Consider the following 16,650-nt stretch of genomic DNA (forward strand, 5'->3'; position numbering starts at 1 on the left):
AGGATATCAAAAACTAATGACCCAGTTTTAAAAGCTTGAACATAGAGACCTTCAAGAAGGTGAGGAGTAAGACGTGGAGATCACCTTGCTCCCCACAAACACATCAGAAATACATCTACATGTGGAACAACTCCTACAGAACACCTACTGAACGCTGGCAGAAGACCTCAGACTTGACAAAATATATATATATATCTTTTTCCTTTCTCTCTTTTTGTGAGTGTGTATCAGTGTGCTTCCTTGTATGACTTTGTCTAAATAGCTTTGCTTTTACCATTTGTCCTAGGGTTCTGTCTGTCCATTTTTTTTTTTTTTACTATAGTTTCTAGCACTTGTTATCATTGGTGGATATATTTTTTGATTTGGTTGCTCTCTTCTTTCTTTTTATTACTTTCTAATATTTTTATTTTTAATATTTGTTCTTTTTTATTTTAATAATTTTATTATTTTTTCTTTCTTTCTTTTCTTTTTTTCCCTTTTCCTCTGAGCAATGTGGCTGACAGGGTCTTGGTGCTCCAGCAGGGAGTCAGGCCTCTGCCTTTGAGGTGGGAGAGCCAAGTTCAGGACAGTGGTCCACTAGAGACCCCCCAGGTCCACAAAATATCAAATGGTGAAAGCTTTCCCAAAGATCACCATCTCAACGCTAAGACCCAGCTCCACTCATCAACCAGCAAGCTATGGTGCTGGACACCCTAGGCCAAACGACAAGCAAGACAGGAATACAACCCCACCCATTAGTAGAGAGGCTGCCTAAAATCATAATAAGGTCACAGACACCTCAAAACACACCACCGGATGTGGTCCTGCCCACCAGAAAAACAAGATTCAGCGTCATCCACCAGAACACAGGCACTAGCCCCCTCCACCAGGAAGCCTACAAAACCTACTGTGAGCAGACACCAAAAACAATGGGAACTATGGACCTGCAGCCTGCAGGAGAAACACACAGCAGATGAAGGATCAAGGTAAAAACCCACCACACCATCAAATGAAGAGGAAATAGGCAGTCTAACTGAACGAGAATTCAGAGAAATGATAGTAAAGATGATCCAAAATCTTGGAAATAGAATGGAGAAAATACAAAAAACATTTGAGAAGGACCAAGAAGAACTAAATAGCAAACAAACAATGATGAACAACACAATAAATGAAATTAAAAATTCTCTAGAAGGAATCAATAGCAGAATAACTGAGGCAGAAGAACAGATAAGTGACCTGGAACATAAAATAGTGGAAATAACTATTGCAGAGCAGAATAAAGAAAAAACAATGAAAAGAATTGAGGGCAGTCTTAGAGAGCTTTGGGACAACATTAAATCCACCAACGTTCAAATTATAGGGGTCCCAGAAGAAGAAGAGAAAAAGAAAGGGACTGAGAAAATATTTGAAGGGACTACAGTTGAAAACTTCCCTAATATGGGAAAGGAAATAGTCAATCAAGTCCAGGAAGTGCAGAGAGCCCCCTACAAGATAAATCCAAGGAGAAACATGCCAAGACACATACTAATCAAACTATCAAATATTAAATACAAAGAAAAAAATATTAAAAGCGGCAAGGGAAAAACAACAAATAACATACAAGGGAATCCCCATAAGGTTAATAGCTGATCTTTCAGCAGAAACTCTGAAAGCCAAAAGAGAGTCGCAGGACATATTTAAAGTGATGAAAGGGAAAAACCTACAACCAAAATTTCTCTACCCAGCAAGGACCGCATTCAGATTTAATGGAGAAATTAAAATCTTTACAGACAAGCAAAATCTAAGAGAATTCAGCACCATGAAACCAGCTTTACAACAAATGCTAAAGGAACTCCTCTAGGCAGGAAACACAAGACAAGGAAAAGACCTACAATAACAAACCCAAAACAATTAAGAAAATGGTAATAGGAACATACATAATGGTAATTACCTCAAATGTAAATGGATTAAATACTCCCACCAACAGACATAGACTGGCTGAATGGATACAAAAACAAGACCTGTATATATGGTGTCTACAAGAGACCCACTTCAGACCTAGGGACACATACATACTGAAAGAGAGGGGATGGAAAAAGATATTCCATGCAAATGAAAGTCAAAGAAAGCTGGAGTAGCAATACTCATATCAGGCAAAATAGACTTTAAAATAAAGATATTACAAGAGACAAAGAAGGACACTACATAGTGATCAAGGGATCAATCCAAGAAGAGGATATAACAACTGTAAATATTTATGCACCAAACAAAGGAACACCTCAATACATAAGGCAAATGCTAACAGCCATAAAAGGGGAAATCAACAGTAACACAGTTGTAGTAGCTGACTTTAACACCTCACTTTCACCAATGGACAGATCATCCAAAAGGAAATAAATAAGGAAACACAAGCTTTAAAAGATACATTAGGGCCTCCCTGGTGGCGCAGTGGTTGAGAGTCCGTCTACCGATGCAGGGGACACGGGTTCGTGCCCCAGTCTGGGAAGACCCCACATGCCATGGAGTGGTTAGGTTCATGAGCCATGGCTGCTGAGCCTGTGTGTCTGGAGCCTGTGCTCTGCAACGGGAGAGGCCACAACAGTGAGAGGCCGGCGTACCGCAAAAAAAAAAAAGATACATTAAACAAGATGGACTAATTGATATTTGTAGGACATTCCATCCAAAAACAGAATGCACTTTCTTCTCAAGTGCTCATGGATCATTCTCCAGGATAGATCATATCTTGGATCACAAATCAAGCCTTTGTAAATTTAAGAAAACTGAAATTATATCAAGTATCTTTTATGACCATAGTGCTATGAGACTAGATATCAGTTACAGGAAAATAACTGTAAAAAATACAAACACATGGAGGCTAAAAAGTATACTACTTAATAAACAAGAGATCATTGCAGAAATCCAAGAGGAAATCAAAAAATACCTAGAAACAAATGACTATGAAAACACAATCACCCCCAACCTATGGGTTGCAGCAAAAGCAGTTCTAAGAGGGAAGTTTATAGCAATACAATCCTATCTCAAGAAACAAGAAACATATCAAATAAACAACCTAAACTTACACCTAAAGCAATTAGAGAAAGAAGGACAAAAAAATCCCCAAAGTTAGCAGAAGGAAAGAAATCATAAAGACCAGATCAGAAATAAATGAAAAAAAAAAAGAAGGAAACGTTAGCAAAGATCAATAAAACTAAAAGCTGGTTCTTTGAGAAGATAAACAAAATTGATAAACAACTAGCCAGACACATCAAGAAAAAAAGGGAGAAGACTCAAGTAAATAGAATTAGAAATGAAAAAGGAGAAGGGACAACTGACACTGCAGAAATACAAAGGATCATGAGAGATTACAACAAGCAACTAACTATATGCCAATAAAATAGACAACCTGGAAGGAATGGACAAATTCTTAGAAAAGCACAACCTTCTGAGGCTGAACCAGGAAGAAATAGAAAATATAAACAGACCAATAACAAGCACTGAAATTGAGACGGTGATTAAAAGTCTTCCAACAAACAAAAGCCCAGGACCAGATGGCTTCACAGGCGAATTCTATCAAACATTTAGAGAAGAGCTAACACTTTTCTTCTCAAACTCTTCTAAAATATAGCAGAGGGAGGAACACTCCCACGCTCATTCTACGAGACCACTATCACCCTGATACCAAAACTAGACAAAGATGTCACAAAAAAAGAAAACTACCGGCCAATATCACTGATGAACATAGATGCAAAAATCCTCAACAAAAACTAGCAAACAGAATCCAACAGCACATTAAAAGGATCGTACACCATGATCAAGTGGGGTGTTTCCCAGGAATGCAAGGATTCTTCAGTATACGCAAATCAATCAATGTGATACACCATATTAACAAATTGAAGGAGAACAGCCATATGATCATCTCAATAGATGCAGAGAAAGCTTTCGACAAAATTCAACACCCATTTATGATAAAAACCCTACAGAAAGTAGGCATAGAGGGAACTTACCTCAACATAATAAAGGCCATATATGACAAACCCACAGCCAACATGGTTCTCAATGGTGAAAAATTGAAGCCATTTCCTCTGAAATCAGGAACAAGACAAGGTAGTCCACCTCACCAATATTATTCAACATAGTTTTGGAAGTTTTAGCCGCATCAATCAGAGAAGAAAAAGGAATCCAAATTGGAAAAGAAGAAATAAAGCTGTCACTGTTTGCAGGTGACATGATACTATATATAAAGATCCTAAAGATGCTACCAGAAAACTACTAGAGGTAATCAATGAATTTGGTTAAGTAGCAGGATACAAAATTAATGCACAGAAATCTCTTGCATTCCTATACACTAATGATGAAAAATCTGAAAGAGAATTTAAGGAAATACTCCATTTACCATTGCAACAAAAAGAATAAAATACCTAGGAATAAACCTTCCTATGGAGACAAAAGATCTGTATGCAGAAAGCTATAAGACACTGATGAAAGAAATTAAAGATGATACAAACAGATGAAGAGATATACCATTTTCTTGGATAGGAAAAATCAACATTGTGAAAAGGACTCTACTACCCAAAGCAATCTACAAATTCAATGCAATCCCTATCAAACTACCAATGGCATTTTTCAGAGAACTAGAACAAAAAAAATCACAATTGGTATGGAGACACAAAAGACCCCAAATAACCAAAGCAATATTGAGAAAGAAAAATGGAGCTGGGGGAATCAGTCTCCCAGACCGCAGATTATACTACAGAGCTACAGTAATCAAGACAGTATGGTACTGGCACAAAAACAGAAATATACATCAATGGAACAGGGTAGAAAGCCCAGAGATAAACCCACGCACATATGGCCACCTTATTTTTGATAAAGGAGGCAAGAATATACAATGGAGTTAAGACAGCCTCTTCAATAAGTGGTGCTGTGAAAACTGGACAGCTACATGTAAAAGAATGAAATTAGAATACTCCCTAATACCATACATAAAATTAAACTCAAAATGGATTAAAGACCTAAATGTAGGGCCAGACACTATAAAACTCTTAGAGGAAAACATAGGCAAAACACTCTATGGCATAAATCACAGCAAGATCTCTTTTGACCCACCTCCTAGAGAAATGGAAATAAAAACAAAAATAAACAAATAGGACCTGATGGAACTTAAAAGCTTTGCACAGTAAAGGAAACCATAATCAAGACAAAAAGACAACCCTCAGAATGGGAGAAAATATTTACCGACAAAGCAACTGACATAGGATAAATCTCCAAAATTTACAAGCAGCTCATGCTGCTCAATATCAAAAAAACAAACAACCCAATCCAAAAATGGGCAGAAGACCTAAATAGACATTTCTCCAAAGAAGATATACAGATTGCCAACAAATACATGTAAGGAAGCTCAACATCACTAATATTAGAGAAATGCAAATCAATCCTACAATGAGGTATCACCTCACACCAATCAGAATGACCATCATCAAGAAATCTACAAACATTAAGTGCTGGAGAGTGTGTGGAGAAAAGGGAACCCTCTTCCACTGTTGGTTGGAATGTAAATTGATACAGCCACTATGGAGAACAGTATGGAGGTTCCTTAAAAAACTAAAAATATAACTACCATATGACCCAGCAATCCTACTACTGGCCATACACCCTGAGAAAACTATAATTCAAAAAGAGTCATGTACCACATTGTTCATTGCAGCTCTATTTACAATAGCCAGGACATGGAAGCAACCTAAATTTGCATCGACAGATGAATGGATAAAGATGTGGCACATATATACAATGGAATATTACTCAGCTATAAAAAGAAATGAAATTGAGTTATTTGTAATGAGGTGGATGGACTAGAGACTGTCATACAGAGTGACATAAGTCAGAAAGAGAAAAAAAATAGTGTATGCTAACACATATATAAGGAATCTAAACAACAAACCAAAAAAATGATTGCGAAGAACCTAGGGGCAGGGCAGGAATAAAGACGCAGACATAGAGAATGGACTTGAGGACACAGGGACGGGGAACGGTACGCTGGGATGAAGTGAGAGAGCCGCATGGACTTATACATACTACCAAATGTAAAATAGATAGGTAGTGGGAAACAGCTGCGTATCACAAGGAGATCAGCTCAATGCTTTGTGACCACCTAGAGGGGTGGGATAGGGAGTGTGGGAGAGGGAAGCAAGAGGGAGGAGATATGGGTATATATGTATATGTATAGCTGATTCACTTTGTTATAAAGCAGAAACTAACACACCATTGTAAAGCCATTATACTACAATAAAGATGTTTAAAAATAAAATAAAATAAAAGCTTGAACATAAGGTACTCAGGGAACCTGAGGTTGGTTTTATTTGTTCCAAGTGCACTGCTTAGTGAATCCTTATGGATTGAAAGATGGAGTGAATGAAGTTGTTTGTGCAAACTTTCCTTGTTAGTGTCTTAGTATCATCTTATTTTCTTAAAGCAACAAAAACTAATTTTGGCTAAATGAAGAGAAGGGAATTTTGTGGAAGGTTTTCAGTGGGCCTACAGAGTCCAAAGGAGGCTGGAAGATCTGGCATGAGGATGAACAGAAACAATGAAGGTAGGGGAGGACTTGAATAGTGGAAGTTTGGCAATGGTTCTGTCAGAAGAAAACTTAGTCAAGACCATCTTAGGTCCACTTTGTAATGAAAGCCACCAACCCCTCCTTATCAACTCCTCAGGGGTCAATATCCTGGGTGAGAGTGCCTGAAGCACTCAGGGGCTAGTAAGGAAAACAAAACCATGCTAGTTATTTTAACAGAGAGACTTTAGTGTAGGGATTGGTTGATTAAACAGAGGCTCAAGAATTGCAGAAGTGAAAACGAACACCAGGGAAACACAGATTTAGTAACTGCAGGAAGAAGCTACCATGCTAGGACTGGGAAACAAAAGAAAAAGTTGGTACTATCAGAATCTAAAAGCTTGGAGAAGAAGCATGGAGGAATCCCAGACCTTTGAAGGGAGGGCACCAGGTAGCCTCTGCTGGTATCTCAGGGGCTGGCACAGGATCCCCAATGGGCTGGGGCTCAGTCCTCAGAGAAGCAGGTACTGCCTGGCTGGTACCTCTGAGGGAGTAATATGAGGATGGTTCTAGGACCATGGAAAGAAACTGGAAAGGAACCAGTTGCTGTTGGAATGAAATGTAGCTGCTGAGGTGAAGAGCAACAGCTGGGTGAAAGAAAAACCAGCAAATGGGAAGAAGCAAGTTGCTTTTCTCTTCCTCCTGATTCTAGTTTCCCTATGGGCAGAACATCAGAAGCCACCTGAGAATGGAGAACTATGGTTAACAGAGCTCCAGGTATGGCATTACAAAGTTGGGTAGAGAAGTGAGTTTGTTGCTGAGACAGTAGCTTCATAACCTGCAGAGCATCTCATTGGCAGAACTTAGGTCAGGTACTCACCCTCTAGCTTACTGGGGCAGGGCTAGGGGAGGACCTGACCTTTTTCTTCTGTCACTAAAAATGGCCTGCTGGAACTGTTTTCCCAGTACTACACCCATGGGGAAGAAGTACTGATAATTCTCCATGAAGAAATACAGATGATCATAGACGGAAGGAAAGGATTCTGGATAGGCAAAATGCCAACTATCTACTATGGCCTTCTAGGAAGAGCTGTCTTGGTGGGGTGCTGAATGTTGGTATCCTTTTCCTTTCTGTATAAATAGATGGAATTGACCCTTCTTGTCCTTTTACAGCATTAGAGCTTGTTATTTATGTCAGGCTACAAATTGCAGATGCCCTGTTTAGATGGGGATTATAAATCTCCCATATTGAACTTTAATTGGGGCCAAAAAAAGAAAAAAGTTTGGGGTTATTTTCTTCCATGGTTTGGAGATTTATATAGGGTACTTACAACTTGTTTATCTTGGCAGGCAGAAAGATAGTTGCTTAAATGGATTTTCATGCTTTGGCTTCAAAACACAAAGCCCTATGCAGCTTGGTGTTTGTTTTGCAAATCCTTATCACACTCAAATTACTGTTTGAGGAAGGAGGGAGGAAAACAGCTTGTAGCAGTATCCTCCATCTCCCCCAGTTTCTCTATTTTCTGTCTAAAGAGATACACTCAAACATGTACTAGATCTGCATTTAGAGGAATTCAATGCATGGTAATTAGTACACAGGCAGCTTTGAATTTCTTGAAATTAAGAACATTGATTCTTTGCTGAAATGTAAGTTACTTGCAGATACTTTACTCCTTTTATTCTAGGTTTTCTAAAACAACCTGAGCTTATTTTTCTAAGTCATTTATGTTTTATGCTGTTTGACTCAGAAGACTTAGGCGGGAAGTTCCTTAAAATTAAAAGCTCTCATGGATTTCTTCAAAGTTGGTTACAAAGAATTATTGACTGGCTAAACTACAACAGCCAAAAGGAAGTTCAATTGTCAATCTTGCATAGTAATTTACTACTGGAAAAATAATGAAAGAAAGTTAAAATTGCCAACAGTAGGCTTTAAATATATATATATATATATATATATATATATATATATATATAAAGTGAAGTTTCTTCCTTCTCAAAAGTAAACTTATCAGCGTTACAAGATTTTTATATACATATGCATACATACACACATATATATATACATATATTAAAAATAGAACTATGGGGCTTCCCTGGTGGCGCAGTGGTTGAGAGTCCGCCTGCCGATGCAGGGGACGCGGGTTCGTGCCCCGGTCTGGGAGGATCCCACATGCCGCGGAGCGGCTAGGCCCGTGAGCCATGGCTACTGGGCCTGCGCGTCCAGAGCCTGTGCTCCGCAACGGGAGAGGCCACAGCAGTGAGAAGCCCACGTAATGCAAAAAAAAAAAAAAAAAAAAAAAAAAAAAAATAGAACTATGATGTACATACTAGTCTGAAATTTAAGGTAATAATATATTAGAGATATTTTCCAGTTCATCACATGTGAATTGCCTTCTATTTTACATGGCATGATTTCTCGTAATTTATTCAACTCTCCCCAGTACTGGATATTGAGGTGGATCGTATCCTTATTTTTTGTACTCAGATACAATGCCACAGTGAATGGCTCCCTTGCACATCTATCTGTACACATACCTGCTATAACTTCTGTAAGACAGGTATGAGGACACTGGCCTGTTGCCAAAGGATCCAGTTCAGAATCATGTTGTGTTTAGCTGTCTTATTTCTTTAGTCTCCTTCAAGCTGGACTAGGTCTCCAGACTTTCCTTTATTTTCATGGTTTTGACACTTTTGAAACTACAGAAGGGCAGCTATATTTATTTCTTTTTACCAGATTTTTATTTCTTACCATATTTTTTTTTTTTGAGAAAGTACCTAAAGCACTTATATGTGAGATGGCATTAGGGGAGTGATGCTCAACCCTGGCTACACATCAGGATCACCTGGAAGTATTTTTTTAAAAAGTACCTTTGCTGGGGTCCAATTCCAGGAGTCAGATTTAATCTCAGTTGGTGCTTGGGTACCTGTATTTTTTAATGCTCCCCTGGTAATTCCAGTGAGTACCCTGGGCTGAAAACCCCTAGATTAACTATGGATAAGATCAGATGCATAACTTTGGGGGCTCAGGACAAGATGAAAATCGGAGAACCCCTAGTTCAAAAATTATTAAGGATTTCAAGATGGTGACAGCAGATCATTAAACCAAACGTGGGGTCCTAAGCAAGGGGCCCTGTGCAAGTGCGTAGCATGCATGCCCATCAAGCCAGTCCTTGGGGTACCACATTTGGTATAAGAAAGAAAGCCATGCAAATGAAAGGCATAAAGCAATGGTGCCATGAGGAAGGATAGAGACATGAACAAGAGTCCATTGGCTCCTTTCCATTCCCAGCTCTCTTGCAGTTAGAGGAGGCCGTATGATCAGGACTGGACAATGGGCAATGGGTGGAAGTGGTGAAGAGCAAGTTCGAGTTCTCTGTGCACTCTCAGAAGCTTCAATTTGAGATGGCAGTGTCGCAAGATGGTGCTGCTTGCATCAGTGTGGATCCTTGAGTGAACATGTGAAGCAGAACTCACTGGCAACTCACATCAGCTATATACCATGAGCAAGAAATAAGTCTGTGTTATACTAAGCCACTGACTTTTGTTACTGCAGCACAATCCAGCCTATTCTGACAAATACAGAAAGGTACAAACCAAATGCCATAGGATCTCAGAGGAGTGAATGCTGACTTCTTGCTGTAGGCATCATGCAAAGCTCCATGGAGGATGATACATTTAAAATGGTAAAGATAAGATTTGAAACAACTGATAAAGGTTGTTTCAGTTCCCTGTTATTACATGGAAAACCACCACTGCACTTGGTGGCTACCATACACTATTTCTCATGAGTCTATGGGCCAGCTACATATTTCTGCTCTTTTGGGCTGGATTCAGCTCATGCATGCTGGACTCTCTTATGCATTTGTGGACAGCTGCTGGGATGGTGGAGCCTGGCTGGTTTAGGTTGGCCTTATTCACATGTCTGGAGGTTGACAGGCCTTAGATATCCTTCACATGGTCTTTTCTCCTCCAGCAGGCCAGCCCAGGCTTGCATATATGGTGCGTATCTGATGGCAGGATCCCAAGAGGTAGAGTGGAAGTGCACAAGGCCTCTTTGAGCCTAGGCTCAAGACTAACACATTACCACTTGCATTCCATCCTATTGGTCAATGGAAGTCACAAAGCCAGGCTAAATTGAAAGGATGAGGAAATAGTCCTCACTTCTTTATCTCATATTTTGGCATATGGGAGGTGTTGAATATTTGTGGAATAATTGTATGAATAATGGACTGGATTGCCTGGACAACAGTTTTTTTTATTGGAGCTCAGACTTTGGACTTTACTTCCCTGTCTATACTCTCTCACTAGGTAATCTCATCCTGTACTCCCACTTGTGTATATCTAGCCCAGGTCTCTTTCTTCAAGTTTCTACCCTAAAATCAACTACTGAAAGACGTGTATGCAGAAAATTATAAGACACTGATGAAAAAAATTAAAGATGATACAAATAGATGGAGAGATATACCATGTTCTTGGATTGGAAGAATCAACATTGTGAAACTGACTCTACTACCCAAAGCAATCTACAGAGTCAATGCAATCCCTATTAAACTACCACTGGCATTTTTCACAGAACTAGAACAAAAAATTTCACAATTTGTATGGAAACACAAAAGACCCTGAATAGCCAAAGCAATCTTGAGAATGAAAAATTGAGCTGGAGGAATCAGGCTCCCTGACTTCAGACTATACTACAAAGCTACAGTAATCAAGACAGTATGGTACTGGCACAAAAACAGAAATATAGATCAATGGAACAGGATAGAAAGCCCAGAGATAAACCCATGCACATATGGTCACCTTATCTTTGATGAAGGAGGCAAAAATATACAGTGGAGAAAAGACAGCCTCTTCAATAGTGGTGCTGGGAAAACTGGACAGCTACATGTAAAAGAATGAAATTAGAACACTCCCTAACACCATACACAAAAATAAACTCAAAATGGATTAAAGACCTAAATGTAAGGCCAGACACTATCAAACTCTTAGAGGAAAACATAGGCATAACACTCTAGGACATAAATCACAGCAAGATCCTTTTTGACCCACCTCCTAGAGAAATGAAAATAAAAACAAAAATAAACAAATGGGAGCTAATGAAACTTAAAAGCTTTTACACAGCAAAGGAAACCATAAACAAGACCAAAAGAAAAAATTTGCACAGGACCTGGTTTAAGGCTCTGAATGCCTACTGGGGACTGAATACAAGACTGAATAAGTGAATTTATCTTAAGCAGATTGTGCTGTTCTCTGATCCCTGATTCTGTAAGATTAATTCCTACCCCCAGTTACTTAGAAAGGAGCTATTTACAAATGCATGAAGTAAGTCAGAAAGAGAAAAACGAATACTGTATGCTAACACATATATATGGAATCTAAGGAAAAAAAAAGTCATGAAGAACCTAAGGGTAAGATGGGAATAAAGACACAGACCTACTAGAAAATGGACTTGAGGATATGGGGAGGGGGAAGGGTAAGCTGTGACAAAGTGAGAGAGTGGCATGGACATATATACACTACCAAACGTAAAATAGATAGCTAGTGGGAAGCAGCCACGTAGCACAGGGAGATCAGCTCGGTGCTTTGTGACCACCTAGAGGGGTGGGATAGGGAGGGTGGGATAGGGAGGGTGGGAGGGAGGGAGACACAAGAGGGAAGAGATATGGGAACCTATGTATATGTATAACTGATTCACTTTGTTATAAAGTAGAAACTAACACACCATTGTAAAGCAATTATACTCCAGTAAAGATGTTAAAAAAAAAAATCAACTACCGACATGATATCTCACTTAACTCTCTAATAGGTGGGTCATGCTTGATATGTGCAAACCTGGGCTCCTTATATTCCCCTCCAAGATGCTCTCCTCTCACAGTTTTTCCCATTTCAGTCAATGGTAGCTCCATTGTTCCAGTTCCTCAGGCCAAACACTTTGGAGTCATCTTGGTTTCCTTTCTTTCTCTCATACTTCATGTTCAATCCATGAACAAATTTTGTCAGCCCTACCTTCTTCACATGTTCTGCATACAATTACTTCTAGCCATTTCTACTGCTATCACTGGGTCCAAGTCATAGTTTGTTTGCCTTGATTGTTGCAAAAGCCTTTTCTTCTGTCTCCCTGCTTCTGCTCTGACCTCTGCAGTCAGTCTTTTCACACAGTTGCCAGAGTGCATTTTTCAATATGTAAGTCATTTTCTGCCACTCCCTTGTTTAAGACCCTCCAAGCGTTTCCCATCTCCCTGAGAGTAAAAGTCTAAGTCTTTACAAGGGCTTTAAAAGCCATACAAACTATTCTCCTGTTACCACCCTGGCCTCATTTCCTATTCCTCTCTTGCTCTCGTTCACTCAGCTCCAACCACAGGGCCTCCTCCCTGCCCCTAGAACACACCAATGCACACCTGCCCCCAAGGTCTTTAGTTTTTTTCTTGCCTCTGCCTGGACCACACTTTCTCCTGACAGCTGCATGCCTCCCTCTTTTACTTCTTTCAAGTCTCTACTTGGATGTCACCTTCTTATCAGTGAGGTCTTTCTAGACCTCTGTACTTAAATAGCAACCCACCCCCACCCCCGCTGAACTCTCTCTATCCCTCACCCTGGTTTTTTAATTTCTTCATAGCCCTTCCAATCTTTGACATATTCTGTATTTACCTATTTATTTGTTTATTGTCTGATTCTCCTCACTAGAACATAAGTTCCAGACAGGCAGGGACATTTTTTTGTTATTTGCTCTACCTCCAGAGCCTAGAAAAGCTTAGAAATGTTTTTTAAATCAATGAATAAAATAGAGTCTGACATTCTCACAATGGGTGAGAGATTGGATGAGATAGTCTCGAAGGTTACTGGAACTCAAATAGTCTATGATGTTAATGGGAGTAGAAATTGAATTGTTTAGAAGTTTTATCTGAGATTCATTTGCATCCAGTATCACTACTGTCCCCTCCAATCTGTTCTCTTCACCAGTGCCTCAATCTGATGATTTCTTTCTTCTCCTAATTACCACCTTCTCCTCCTTTAGATTTAAGCTTAATGATCACATTCTTGAAGTTTCTGCCCAAATTCTCTTTACACTGTCTCATAGTACCGTTCACTAATTCATTATAGCATTTATCACAACAAATATTGTACACTTATTGCTGTGATTGTTTTCAGAGAGTTCTCCCCCTGAAAGCTCTATGAGGGCAGGGAATCTGGCTGGCTCTGTTCATCAGTAAATGCACAGAGTCCAGCATAGGACCTGGTTTAAGGCTCTGAGTGCCTACTGGGGACTGAATACAAGACTGAATAAATGAATTTATCTTAAGCAGATTGTGCTGTTCTCTGATCCCTGATTCTGTAAGATTAACTCCTACCCCCAGTCAGTTAGAAGGGAGCTATTTAAAAATGCATGCCATCTTTAAAACACTGTTTTTATTTTTTCTTTGTTTTGTTTTTGCTTTTGTCTGTTTGTTGTTGTTTTTAGATCCTGGTCTCAAGAAAAAAGCTAAGGCTGGGATAAAGGGTTGAGGAGAGAACAGAATCTTAAATCTGATTAATGAAAGGACCGTATCACAGGGGTCTTTCAATAACACAGTACATTAGAGGGTTGAACCTCATAGTCAGACATCTGAGGTGCTGTTGGGATCCATCCCTGGGAACGGTTTGTGAGTTTGTCAAAAGCCAGGACTTAGGGATTTTCTTTTTTTTAATAATTTTTTTTATTAGTTTCTGCTTTATAACAAAGTGAATCAGTCATACATATACATCTGTTCCCACATCCCTTCCCTCATTCATCTCCCTCCCTCCCACCCCCCCTATCCCACCCCTCCAGGCGGTCACAAAGCACCGAGCTGATCTCTCTGTGCTCTGCGGCTGCTTCCCACTATCTATCTACCTTACGTTTGGTAGTGTATATATGTCCATGCCTCTCTTTCGCTTTCTCACAGCTTACCCTTCCCCCTCCCCATATCCTCAGGTCCATTCTCAAGTAGGTCTGTGTCTTTATTCCCGTTTTACCCCTAGGTTCTTCATGACATTTTTTTTAAAATTCCATATATATGTGTTAGCATACGGTATTTGTCTTTCTCTTTCTGACTTACTTCACTCTGTATGACAGACTCTAGGTCTATCCACCTCATTACAAATAGCTCAGTTTCGTTTCTTTTTATGGCTGAGTAATATTCCATTGTATATATGTGCCACATCTTCTTTATCCATTCATCCAATGATGGACACTTAGGTTGTTTCCATCTCCGGGCTATTGTGAATAGAGCTGCAATGAACATTTTGGTACATGTCTCTTTTTGAATTATGGTTTTCTCAGGGTATATGCCTAGTAGTGGGATTGCTGGGTCATATGGTAGTTCTATTTGTAGTTTTTTAAGGAACCTCCATACTGTTCTCCCTAGTGGCTGTACCAATTCACATTCCGACCAGCAGTGCAAGAGTGTTCCCTTTTCTCCACACCCTCTCCAGCATTTATTGTTTCTAGATTTCTTGATGATGGCCATTCTGACTGGTGTGAGATGATATCTCATTGTAGTTTTGATTTGCATTTCTCTAATGATTAATGATGTTGAGCATTCTTTCATGTGTTTGTTGGCAGTCTGTATATCTTCTTTGGAGAAGGACTTAGGGATTTTCTTGCAAGAGAATGTTGCACAGAAGCTCCGATCTTGGCAAGCTCTTCCTGGGAGGCAATGTCATATGTTAACACCCCAGGAGCAATTAGATTTATTTAACAAAAACAGAACTGTGTTTGTAAACTAGCTTGAAAGAGTCCATGGGACACAACAAAATTGATTTTTAACTAGGTGAGAGCTGTTCTGTACCTAGCCCGATTATGATGTGTAGGCAAGTGAATTCAGTTACCCAGTGATTTGGCTCAGGAAAAAAAAAAAAAGCAAAAAAGCCCCAGTGGTAGGTAAACTGCATGTCTTTGGTTTCTTCCAGGTATGAGATCCTATAACACCATCTTAGTCAGAATCCTGGTGCCCTAGGTGGGAAGGAAGTGCCAAATTTGCCCTTTTCCCTCCCAATCTGCTCTTTTTGCATATTATTTCTGTCCCAGGTCGTGTAATAGACTTGGAGCCCTGGATTCAACAGATCTGAGTTCAAATCCTAACTTTGCCACTTATTAACTGTGTGTTCTTGGGTGAATGACTTAGCCTCTCTGAGCCTTAAAAGAGCAATCACAATAATAGGAAAGACGGGCTTCCCTGGTGGCGCAGTGGTTGAGAATCCGCCTGCCGATGCAGGGGACATGGGTTCGTGCCCTGGTCTGGGAAGATCCCACATGCTGCGGAGCGGCTAGGCCCGTGAGCCATGGCCGCTGAGCCTGCGCGTCCGGAGCCTGTGCTCCGCAACGGGAGAGGCCACAACAGTGAGAGGCCCGCATACCGCAAAAAAAAAAAAAAAAAAATAGGAAAGACTATGTAGGATTTCAGGAGAATTAAATAGTGGATGCAAATGGTTTAGCAGTGTACCTGACATACAGAACATACATCATAAACATTGATTATTGTCATTATTTGGGAGGTTCCCTCTGTATTACACATGAGAAAGAAATGAATAACATGGATAGTTCCTCCAAGTCAGGCCTTCCTGGGGGGTTTCCCCCAGAGGTCAGACTAGATTCTGCAGCTCTTGAGGCATTTGATTCATCTTAGAGCTCTTGCCATTTAATATGTGGCTGAAAGTTAATTTTCCTCTGAAAACTCTCCATCCTCCCAGTTCCCTGTCTTTTCTTCACCAAAAATGAAAATTTAATGTCTGAAGGAAATGTCAGTTGTTTCTATACTGATCTTGAGGGACAACTTATTTCTCTTTTAGAAAGCATAGATGTTTGGGCTGGACATCACTGAGAAACATGAGGACAGCAGCACCAACCCTGCAGGCAAACCACAGCACGGTTTTAAAGATAGATTTTGTTTCTCTTCTCTCATCTGCCAGCTCTCATGGTTCTGACAGAGGCCTCTTCTTTTCCCAGTGGGATGTTTGGGGAAAATAATCAGCACATTTAATTCAGAGAGGGAAAGAAGGAGGAGTGGTGATACTTGAGCTGAGCTCAAGGTAAAATTACAATAATGATGATGGGGCTTCTGGGTGCCTTGCATCTCTCTGCTTCTGGTCTCCAAGAGAAAGCTGGGCAAGAGCTGGAAGGCAGA

The sequence above is a fragment of the Hyperoodon ampullatus genome (assembly GCF_949752795.1).
Source record: "Hyperoodon ampullatus genome assembly, chromosome: 4".
In the NCBI taxonomy this organism is placed as follows: domain Eukaryota; kingdom Metazoa; phylum Chordata; class Mammalia; order Artiodactyla; family Ziphiidae; genus Hyperoodon; species Hyperoodon ampullatus.